This window comes from Sciurus carolinensis, chromosome 5 (genome assembly GCF_902686445.1).
Source record: "Sciurus carolinensis chromosome 5, mSciCar1.2, whole genome shotgun sequence".
Classification (NCBI taxonomy): Eukaryota; Metazoa; Chordata; class Mammalia; order Rodentia; family Sciuridae; genus Sciurus; species Sciurus carolinensis.
The window spans coordinates 89952155-89962061 of NC_062217.1; the positions used below are offsets into that span (position 1 = coordinate 89952155).

A 9907-nucleotide genomic window follows, 5' to 3' on the forward strand; every position below is an offset into this window, starting at 1 on the left:
TCATGCTATAGAATAGTCAGTCTTAAAACAAAAACATACAAAGCTAGAAGGCTATATAAATCATGATGTAAAACTATTAAACTAAAATATAATAATAATATATTATGTTATTGTCATAAAGATGGGCAAATTAGCCAATGAAACAGAACAGAAATCCCAGAAAAATAGCCACATATATATCGTCACCTGAAAAACAAGAGATAAAACCATAAACAATGGAAAAAAGATGATCTTTTAATACATTTCTGTTCATCAAATGACATCATTTAAAAAGTGATTGGACAAAACATAAATTGAGAAAAGATATTTTCAGTACACCATCTGACAAAAGATTCATATCCATAACATATTTAAAAACTTCTATAAATCAACAATACTGATGAACTAGTAAAATAAAATGGGTAAAAGATGTGAACAAAAGGACTATCCAACAAGCCAATAAACATGAAAAGGTGTTCAACATCATTAATCATCAAAGAAATGGAAATTGAAACTTAAAGAGATACACAATACAATGACAAGAACAGCTAAAATTAGACTGTGTGTCTGAATAAAACAGGGTATTATCAGTTTCTCTTACAGTACATTTACAACACAGATCACTCCTGACACCAGATATGTGGATTTCTCCCCACCAGGAAGCAAGCAATTTTGTAGCATCAGACATCAATTGGGTGTCCTTTAATTCAACTCTATTCTGACAGAATCTACCTGGAGAAAGCATCAGGGACTTAGACTGCCTTTGCTAAAAGCAGCGACTACTTATGCCTGCAGATGCCTTATCAGTAACTAAAAGCAGGATAAAGTTTGGCATCTCTGCATTTATTTTGTACCTGTCTCCTATATACTTTAAACTTTGGGTCAGGTCTCCACCTAGTTCTGCACATAGGCATGTTAATCATTTAAGGAGTGTTCATCTAAAAACTGTTAATACAAAGTTTACTAGCTTCATCTTCTTCAATATTGAGGCAAGATTTGTAGCATCCTGTTTCAGACTCCTGCAGTGGTAAACCACAAGTCTTTAGTTGTCATCCTTCACTTTCCAGAAAATGACCACATAATTAGCCTACCCCCACTAAGCAGGAACAATCATCTTATGGGAACCAAACTGTGCCCCCTTTCCAGATCACCTAGTAAGGATAAACATCCTGAGCAACAAGTGGAAATTACCCCCTCAAATAATAAACACTTTTCCAAAGCAGAAGCACAACTGAAGTAAAGATCAACAAGATCACAGTCTGACCAAGACTGCTTAGTTAATTATGCATACCTCTTACCCACTGCCCTGTGTCTTCCTCTATATAAACCTAAAGCTCATGTCAGCACCCTGAATATAGGGCTGAGATTATCATGGAGTCCCTGTCATGCAGGGTTCACTATAGGCTTTAAATATAAATCTTGCAGCTCAACCACTGATGGCCTATTTTAAACTTCATGTTTCTCTTTATTTCTCCTTATCTCCCTCTTCCTCCCTCCCTCTCCCCTTTCCTAACCTTGTCCTAGGCCAAGTTATCTGTCCTTCAGATCACTACGCACAAGAATAAACTCCAGTCTTGGGGACTGGAGTAATGGCTCTCTCAAGGATATAGTTGGACATTAACTTTATCTACTGATAATAATTTGCAGCCCAATCCATGAATTACCCTCTTAAAAGCCTTCTGTTCCCATTGGCAGTAAGAAACGCAGCTTTTGTGACCTTAGCCCACTGCTTTTCTAGGATTCTGGCAAATCAATAAAACTCTTTCTTTTTCTCAACACCTTGTCCTCATTACTGGATCAGCACTGAGGACAAGGATCAGGATTTTGGAATCAAGATACTGGATCTCTACTTTGGTTTACCAGTATGGCCATATTGGTAAAGTTATTTTCTTGCTTAAAAAGTAAATCATTATCTTTTTGGTTGTTTTGTTGGGGATGAGTGGACAGATCTGGCTTATAGAGAGTCAAGCTGCTGGCTTAGGACTCCAGTAACAAGATTCCAAGTTTGAGGGCTCAACCTTAGACCCACACACATACACCAACTTTAGATGCCAGTCATAATGATAAGGAAGAAACAGATGTGTGCTGTGGGAACATGAGGTTAAGGGAATAATTCTGTAACCTGGGCACACTGTGTTGACCCCTGAATATTTTCTTTTCTACAAAGCAATTTACCTGAAGTCCTGCCTAGCTTAAGTCAATAGGATAATTTCCATCAGCAAACAATCTGTTATCTGCAAAAGAAATGCAGGCCCAATGCCCATAAGAAAACAAGTTAACCTGAATATTTTAGTGGGCTTTTTGTGACACTTAGGCCAGATCCCAGAATGAGGATGTAATGGTGGTCCATCTCATGCTTTGAGTATAGCAACTGAGGCTGCTCTGCCACTGAGGCTTATTTTAAAAGGGGCATACTTTATTTTCTTATTTTCCCTCTCTCCTTCCTAACCTGGGGGGCAAGGGTGGTATAGAATGACCTTTTTCCCATTCCAGCACCAGTTATCTGTCTTTGAGCACACACCTACCAGAGGAACCAAGTAATTCATACTTCAGGGATGGTGCCAGAAGATCTAAGAAATGGTTATCTTCCAAATTAACAAATGACTCACAACCCCCCTCCCCCCAGGGAATACCTGGAATGACTCACTTCATTAAAAACCCTCTGTCCTCCCTTATAGGCAGAATCACAGCCTCAGGGACAGGAGTCCCTGTGCTTCTCCTTTGCTATCAAAGCAATAAAACTTCTTTTTCCTTTTTCTCAAAATTGTGTCCTCATAGTTGGATTGGCATGAGGAGTGAAAAGGTCAGACAAGGACAAGTTTTTGGTAACAAGAGAGATAAGGATAATACCCCATAACCACAAAAATTGTTAAGTACATATTCCAATTAGAGCTGGTCAGTATGGGCCAAAGTAACATAGAGTTGTCATGCATAATGGGAACTTGAAAGTCTGATGTCATTCTCTGTCAATCAAAAGTCAAGTGGATCTGGGCAAGACTCTCCAGAAAGTTTCCTGGGAGCCCCCAATAAAACTGGAGGGCAGGAGAGGCATACTGTCCCTCTCCTCTCTGAGAGGATATTTCTTCCCTTTTCTATCCCTTCTGAAAAACTCATGCCTGTTACTCTGAGTAACATATCAGAGTAACAAATCTTTCCAGTCTGATTGCCAAGAATCAGGTTTGAAGGACCACCTTCATGCTGCCTCATGAAGTTTATATAAGGCTCTGTAACAATAAGGTTCAGTTGCTATACCTGTGCTTCTGACAGACCGGCTATAAGTCAGGGTTCCCACAGTCACCTTGTTGATTTAATTCAGTAGCTCAAAAACTCAGGAAAATAGGGCTCCAAATCTCAGGGAAATAATTATGTTTACTTATTTATTATAAAGGACATTGGTGAAGAACACACAGGATAAGGTAAGGAAGGAGCACAGGTATGGAGGAAGAGATGTTTAGCTTCCATACCCTGTAATAAGCGTGTCAGAAATAGTAAGTGTTAGGCCAGCCTGGTGCTTGAACATAGCATGCTTATCTATCTACTTCTATGCTGGACACCATGGGCGAGGTTGAATGGACAAGCCGAGGTTAAGTCCCGCTTATTGTGACACACCTAGGACAAGAGATGGGTGTAACCATGGGGTGGAAACCCACAACCAGAACTTATAAACTGTGCTGAAGCCCAAAGCCTTTGGGGCAGCAGACCAGAGGAGAACAGGAGGACATCAAAAAGAACACCTAATGCTGCACTCCCCTGTGATCCCACCACCACGGAGGTGGAACCCAACATAGCTCCTCAACTAAGACACGTCACAGTAAGTGTGCTCTGGGTTCAGCACTAGGAGAAACTGGTTAGACAGAATAGATTTGAAGTGATGTGAGATACCGTGTATGATGCATAATAAAATGAGTTAAACTCACCAACTGACTCCTAGTCAATAAGACGCTCTCAACATGCCCTCTCCTGGCATGCCACCCTTCAGAAACCTCCATAATTAAACTTAAGAGACTATTTTTTGTCCAGAAGTTTTATGAACCCTGTCTTTTTAGGTATTATAGATAATTCATTATATATGCACGATTGATTACATCCTTGGCCAATGGTATTCAACTTAACCTCAGTCTGTCTCTTCTCCTGGGATGTTGGAGATTAGAGCTGAAAGCTTTAATGCTCTAATCCTTCCTTGGTCTTTTCAGTGCCAGCCTTCATCCTGAAACTATTTAGGTACTGCCAGTTACAGTCAATTCATTAGCATACAAAAAGATACCCATCACTTCAGAGATTACAAAGATTTTAGCTGTATGCCAGGAAATGGGTGAAAACCAAATATATATTTTATAATCAACACAGACTGACAATAACAAATGCTGACAAGGCTGTATTGTAATTGGAACTCATACATTACTGGAAGAGGTATAATTGAGTACAACCACTTTGGAAAACTGTGTAGTTGCTAAAATTAAGCTTACGACTATTTTTTGCCTAGTAAGTTCATTTCTGATTATACATCTAAGTTTAAATGAAATAAAATGAGAGTTTACATCCTCCAAAAGATGTACATGAGAATATTTGTAAAAATGTTTTTCCAAATATCCCCAAACACAAATCAACCCATATGTGCTTCAATCATAGAATAGGCAGACAAAGTCTGGTTGAATCGTATAATGGAATATTATACAGCAATATAGTAAAACACTAGTTTGCTGATACATACAACATGGATATATCTAACAGACAAGGCTGAGACTGAGAAGTCAGACTCCATTCATCCATCCATCCATCTACCTACCTACCTATCTAGCTATCTACCTGCATAATTATCAACCTACCCACCTATAGGGAAAATATATACACACATATATATAGTACGTAGTTAGTTATATTTATTTGAAGTAAAAAATAGGCAAACTTTACCTATTATATCAGAAGTGAAAGTGTTATTTACCAAGTGTTATTTACACCAGGGAGTCTTCATCTTGATGGATACATGGTTGTATATAAATGTATACATAAAATTGTATTAAGCTATGCACTTAACTCTGTATAATTTATATCTCCATTTAAAAAGGGCAACATTTGTGTTTAAGAGTGACTCTGGGAGATGCTGAGTGATTCAGTGACTTGAGGTATTTGAGCCATGTCTACATGCTACTTCCAAAGGTCTGGACCCTCTAAAACAGAATTCCTAGTAAACATGTCAATGATCTTAACTCTAAATTAACCATTTATGTCTACTTTTCTCCTAAAATCTATCTGGCACATACTCCCTAACTCACCAGGTGACTTTGGCTTACGAATTCTTCCTCTAACATCCATGGCTCCTCTCCTTGCTCCAACTTGAGGATCACTTCTGTTTAGAGATGCAGTATCCTATGGATGAAAATTATATGACTTAGAACAAGCTGGGTGGATTTTAAGGTCTCAGAAGGAAGAGGATTATATATTTCAAAGTGTACAATTAAAATCATTGTTGTTAAGCAGAAGAAAATGCATTCTTTCTTGTACCAAAAGGGATAAATTACCCTTGGCCTCTGAATCCCAAACCTAAATATTATATTCTACAAAAAATTACACAAATTTCTCTGAGTAAAAAAAAGAAAATGCATATTGCTTCTCTGCATGGGACATAATCCCTACCTACCCACTGAGACAAGGTGACTATAGTTCTCCAACATCACTTCCCTATATGATGTCCTCTTGAGCAGGGTCCAGATGTCACCATTCCTCCTGTGTGAAGTTCACAGTCACATCCCTGAATGCCACTGATCCCTGGAAAAGCACAGTTTTGTTCAATCTGACATGGTCAGAATCAGGTGCTCTAAAAAAGATGTTTGAGGACGAATTCTTCCTTTTTTTTTTTGTTTTTCTTTTGGTACTATGGATTGAACCCAGGGTTACTTTACCACTTAGTTACCTCACCAGGCTTTTATTTTTTATTTTAAGACATCATCTCACTTTGCTTACAGCCTTGCTTAGTTGCTGAGGCTGGTCTCAAACTTGCAGTCTTCCTGCCTTAGCCTCCAAAGTAGATGGGATTTCAGGTATATACCACCATACCCAGCTAATTCCTACCATTTTTACTGATAAAAATTTATGAGAAAATGTTACAAAAGACTCCTACTCTATACATTTTTGTGTGATATACTTCATGGGCAAAACATAAATCATAGTTATCACCCTGTTGGTGAATTAATTTATCACTTAATAAAAAAATCTGAGTGTTCATATGTGCCTGGAACTGTGTTAGTTTCTGAATATTCCCAGTTGAACACAATACTTCAATAAGTTCTCTCCTAAAGAAACACACACACAAAAATCATACCTAACAGAGCACTTGAAGGAACCACATCACAAATATATTCGACACAGGTAGGGACAACAGAGGGGTTCTAGGCAGTTCATATAAGAGTGTGTCAGCATTTTAGATTTCACCAAAGGCATAAAGCTTTAGTTCCTTTACAAATATAAGGCAAAAACATTAAGAAAAAGTAAGAAGACTTGAAAATACATATGGCAAGTCAATGGAACTATAAAACAGGACAAATAGCAGCTTTGAACCTATGATAAAGGCTGCAGAGGCATGGAGGATCAGGGGAGACTAAGCAAAACATTTGTCTTTAACCCTGTTAGTGATTAAAATACCAGGAAAGTTTAATTTTGTTTATATTTTTAGATACAAGTGTAAACAGAAACGATAATAAAGTATTTCTTCCCATACCCTAATGGACTGATAGTGTATGACATATACAGCATTATCATGCACACACCTTAGAAGCCTCCCTGATCTGTCCACCCTACTCATTTCTGTGAATAACAGAAACCAGTGGAAAACTGGAAATTCGCAACTGTGTCCCAGTTATATAATCCAACTTTCACTGAGAAAGCAGCACTCCCAAGTTAGAGTGAAGAACATGCTAGAGAGCAGTGATACAGCTAGGTCATTTATATTGAGACAGCAATGGAAATGCAGAAAAAGAAACTCATAAAGCAAAGGTAAACAGAAAGGGAAACTTCCAGAAGATTAAAATGGCAGCCTCAAAGGGCTAGGTAACATCTGTCAAGTCCAGGAAACTAAGAGGAAGGGCTGAACAGGTTCAAAGTGACAATGAATCAGATGCTCACAATGCAGTATACTGAATATCTTCTGAATGTGAAATTGGACATGTCCATTGGAAAGCTACATGAATGATTCTGGACCTCAGGAAAGAGGTAGAATTTGAGAATACAGATTTTAGATGAAAATAATGTATTTTAATGTATGTCACTGTGGCCAGCAGAGTGATCATATACATAGGACCACCAATCTCTAAACCTTCAACCTGGGCTAGGGGTGATAAGATGAACTTACAAGGTTACTGACTGCCACCACTTTTTAGTGATCCAGTAGCCAAAAATACTAAAGTGATAGAATATAAAACTTTTATAAAAATATAACTTTTAAAAACTAGTTTTATAAAGCTGAATATAGCATGTAGTTTCTTGTAAGGCAACTACTTAATGAAACAGACTTTAGTGATATGATCTCAGAATATTGTATCCTCTGTTTCAGGAATCTCCCATTTGCTTGCCTGTTTCCTTTCTTCCCAGTCTGAAGGAGTCCTCCCATGTTCATTCCCCACTTACCTACAGAGCCTTTTGGTGAGGCAGTATGGTAAAAGACATCTATCTATATGTGCATTTATATTCTACCAAATCAACTTGCATCTGGATATTCATGGAGAAATATGAAAGGAAAATGAATTACTAAATGAAAACAAAGCCACCAGAACTAATAGATGACCAAAGAGTAAGAGGGGGGAAGGAGGTGTATGTTTCAAAAAATCCTCAGATAAATTCAAGAGATTATTGCTTCAAAATAAAGTGAGACTAGTTTTCTACAAGAATCCATTGGAGAAAAGACAAGTATAATTATAAATTAAAATATCTTATTTGCTAATCATGAAAACATAAAACGAACATAGTAAAACTCCTAGAAAATGAATTGAATATGAAATACAAATTGCACTAATCTCTTTTATGTATAAAATTATTTAAGTCCTAACAACATAAAAGTCAGAAAAAGAAATAATGAAAGAAGAATTTGTAAAACAGATAAACCCACGACAAAAGCTGGAGAAAGCTTCCTTGGGATATAAGGGCAACCAAAAGCATCTTTTTACATTAAAGAACTTAGAATAATGGGTCAGAATACATGGTTGGAAAAGACTTAAGATGAACGTAAGCTTTCACCCCTGGTTGATCTCTAATGCTTAGTACAAGCAGTATGTGAAGGTGAAGCATAAGTTCTTAAATAAACAGGGTATAAGTGTTTAAGAAATGCCCCAGAACAGAGTCAATAAATAAAGACTGGGAAAAAATGTGTATGTGGAGGGGGGTTCTGTTGTTGTTTGAATCCTTGCTTTTCAGGAAAAACGTCCACCAGAATACTACCTGAAAAATAGTTAAAGGAACAGAGAATTCAGTTACCACACAGGCTAGAAATACAAACTGCAAGGAAACAGTCTGGAAGTCATAAAAATTGACTAAAATATTCAATAATCAAGAACAGCAAAGCCTGGAGAAGAATGTAGAAAATGATTTCTAAAGTTACCACATGGTAATATTCAAATGTCCATTTTCAACAACAAAAATCACAAAGCATACAAAGAAATAGGAAAGAATAGAACCAAAGGAAAAATATAAATTGACAAAAATATCCTTGAGGAAAACCAAACATGGGATTTACTAAAAAAAGATTTTAGCTCAATTATCTTTAAATCTGTTCAAACACTAAAAGAAAAAATAAAACAAAGAACTGAGGGAAACCATGAAACAATTTATAAGCCAAATAAAAATATCAATTAATTATAATAATATTTGGCTAATATTTTGGACATATGTGAATTTTGGATATTTAATATATGTGTTAATAAGGACTCTGGGCTATTTAGTAGTATAGGGAATCATTACTTAATTGAATTAAATGATAGACTGGACTTTCTAATTATATAATGAAATAATAAGTCATAATAAATGCTTAGTTTGAATGACAAAAAATATTATAATAACAAACCAAAAATCAAAAGGTAAAGATAGGCAGACTGGATTTTTTAAAAAGGATCCAACTCCATGTGGTCTATAAGAGATTCACTTTAGATTCAAAGACATAAAAGTAGCAAGTAAAAGGATGGAAAATGATATTCATGCAAATAATAACTAAGACATCAATATCAGAAAAAAACAGACTTTAGAAAAAACTGTTTTAAGAGGTGAAGGAGGATCGGAGTGAAATTATGTATTTGAAAAAATGCTAAGACATAAAGAAAATATATTGCAAATATATATGGACCAAAGAAGAGAGAACTGAAATATATAAAGCAAATATTGACTGATTTGAAAGAAGAAAGAGTTGTATAATAATGAAGTGTTCATTATCCAACTTTTATTAATAGATAGAACTTCTAGATAGAAGATCAGTAAGAAAGTAGAGAACTTGAACAATACTATAAACCAATCAGGTCTAAGAGAAGTATGCAGAATACTCCACCACCTAATAGCAGAATATACATTCTTCCCAAGTACAAAAGAAGCATTTTTCAGGATAAACTGTAAGTCAGGCCACAAATCAAGCCTCAATAAATTTATAAGTCTACCTGAGTACAATACTATGAAGCTAGAAGTCAATAATGGCTAAAATTTGAAATTAAAAAAAAATTTTTGGATATTAAATAATGAAAGGGTCAGAGAAATCACAAAGAAAATTAGGAAATACTTAGAAACAAATGAAAAGGAAGACATAACACATTACAAGTCATAGGATACAGCCAAGGCTATACCTATAAGGGAATGTATTGCAGGAAATACACATATTAAAAAAATAAAGACTTCAAATCAATAGCATTACTTGACACCTTCAGGAACTATTAAAAAAGGAGTAAACTAATCCCAAACC

General features: G+C 36.1%; 1 pseudogene; it reads right to left on the reverse strand.

Moving 5' to 3' along the window:
- Positions 1 to 4864: 4864 nt before the first annotated feature.
- Positions 4865 to 6051, reverse strand: LOC124985643 (zinc finger protein 37A-like; annotated as a pseudogene).
- Positions 6052 to 9907: the final 3856 nt, after the last annotated feature.